General features: G+C 53.0%; 1 non-coding gene across 1 annotated transcript; it reads right to left on the reverse strand.

Moving 5' to 3' along the window:
- Positions 1 to 77: 77 nt before the first annotated feature.
- LOC144430273 (small subunit ribosomal RNA) lies at positions 78 to 1,887 on the reverse strand. The gene has a single exon (XR_013479428.1). It is a non-coding gene; the product is annotated as a small subunit ribosomal RNA (ribosomal RNA).
- Positions 1,888 to 2,500: the final 613 nt, after the last annotated feature.

Consider the following 2,500-nt stretch of genomic DNA (forward strand, 5'->3'; position numbering starts at 1 on the left):
CGATTGACGGCCGCACTCTCGGCGGCACCCAAAGACAATTCAGTGCGCGGTCGGCCGGGGCCTACCACCACCTTCGGTAATGATCCTTCCGCAGGTTCACCTACGGAAACCTTGTTACGACTTTTACTTCCTCTAAATGATTAAGTTTGATCGTCTTCTCGACACGCCGACGCGGCCGTTGCCAGCCGCGACGGGGCCGATCCAAGGATCTCACTAAACCATTCAATCAGTAGTAGCGACGGGCGGTGTGTACAAAGGGCAGGGACGTAATTAACGCAAGTTGATGACTTGCGCTTACTGGAAATTCCTCGTTCAAGGGAAACAATTGCAAGTCCCTATCCCAATCACGAATGAGGTTCAACGGGTTACCCGGACCTTTCGGCCTAGGTTAGACACTCGCTGCTTCACTCAGTGTAGCGCGCGTGCGGCCCCGGACATCTAAGGGCATCACAGACCTGTTATTGCTCAATCTCGTGTGGCTAAACGCCACTAGTCCCTCTAAGAAGTTAGACGCCGACCGAGAAGGTCGCGTAACTATTTAGCATGCCAGAGTCTCGTTCGTTATCGGAATTAACCAGACAAATCGCTCCACCAACTAAGAACGGCCATGCACCACCACCCACAAAATCAAGAAAGAGCTCTCAATCTGTCAATCCTACCTGTGTCCGGGCCGGGTGAGTTTCCCCGTGTTGAGTCAAATTAAGCCGCAGGCTCCACTCCTGGTGGTGCCCTTCCGTCAATTCCTTCAAGTTCCAGCTTTGCAACCATACTTCCCCCGGAACCCAAAGACTTTGGTTTCCCGGAAGCTGCCGGAAAGGTCGTCATGGTAACGCCTCCCGATCGCTAGTTGGCATCGTTTATAGTCAGAACTAGGACGGTATCTGATCGTCTTCGAACCTCTGACTTTCGCTCTTGATTAAAGAAAACATTCTTGGCGAATGCTTTCGCAGTAGTTCGTCTTCCGCCGATCCAAGAATTTCACCTCTAACGGCAGAGTACGGACGCCCCCGTCTGTCCCTCTTAATCATTACCTCGTGCTCCGAAAACCAACAAAATAGAACCGAGGTCCTATTCCATTATTCCATGCAACACTATGCAGGCGAACAGCCTGCTTTGAACACTCTAATTTTTTCAAAGTAAACTTATCGGCCACCGCCGACACTCAGTCAAGAGCACCGACGGAGAACCGAAGGTGAGGCGAACGCAACCAGTGACACGCCTTGCGACGGACCGGCGGCGCTCGCCCAAAATCCAACTACGAGCTTTTCAACCGCAACAACTTTAGCATACACTGTTGGAGCTGGAATTACCGCGGCTGCTGGCACCAGACTTGCCCTCTAATGGATACTCGTTAAGAGTTTTAGGATGTACTCATTCCAATTACAGGGCCTCGTTAGAGTCCTGTATTGTTATTTTTCGTCACTACCTCCCCGTGTCGGGAATGGGTAATTTGCGCGCCTGCTGCCTTCCTTGGATGTGGTAGCCGTTTCTCAGGCTCCCTCTCCGGAATCGAACCCTGATTCCCCGTTACCCGTTATCACAAAGGTAGGCACGTAGCGTACCTTCGACAGTTGATAGGGCAGACACTTGAATGATACGTCGTCGGTGCAGAGACCGTACGATCCGCGTGGTTATCCAGAGTCATCAAACGTCACAGGACGAACCCGGTCGGTTTTGATCTGATAAAAGCGCGCCTCCCGAAGTCGGCGCTTAATGCATGTATTAGCTCTAGAATTACCACAGTTATCCACTTCGCTTACGAGACCAAATAAACCAAGACTGATTTAATGAGCCATTCGCAGTTTCGCTTTACGAGAACTCGTACTTGCACCTGCATGGCTTAATCTTTGAGACAAGCATATCACTACTGGCAGGATCAACCAGATAGCTGCGACAGCTGCGCTCGGCCCTTGCTGGGCCGCCCGGCGCGTGCTCGTCGCATTCGTTTAAGACCGAGGCGATCGCCTGCGGCCGTACTCAGCTTCGACAGTCGCTGGCCGCGACGTCCACGCTCTCGCCGGCAGTGCCAGGCGGAGCGATTTGCGTTTTTTCTTTGCTCGCCCTCTCTCGGGCTCGATCCATTCAGTTTCGCACAAACAAGAGCTCTGCCGGCCGCCTGCAGCGGTGCCTAAAACCCGGGCATAACAATTCGACCGTTCTGCTAGGCCGACAAGCGCTCAAGCCAGACGCTCGATCGAACGCCCCCTACATATTAGTCGAGACAACGGCTCGCTCATTAGCATCGCGTTTGTACTTTAACTTTTTTTGGCTCGGCTTCTTTCGACGCCGATGCCGGCGACGCAGCACTCTCTCGCCCGCCAGCCACCGAGAAAAGGGTGCGCTCCGACCGGCCCCGCACCGCTCTTTCTTGGCTCATTCGAGTTTACTGTCTTTCGCTCTAACATGCCTTACCTAGGGTTAGGTTAGTATGCTTGCACGTTTGTACTTTAACTTTTTTCGGCTCGGCTTCTTTCGACGCCGATGCCGGCAAAGCAGCACT

The sequence above is a fragment of the Styela clava genome, chromosome 11 (genome assembly GCF_964204865.1).
Source record: "Styela clava chromosome 11, kaStyClav1.hap1.2, whole genome shotgun sequence".
Lineage (NCBI taxonomy): Eukaryota > Metazoa > Chordata > Ascidiacea > Stolidobranchia > Styelidae > Styela > Styela clava.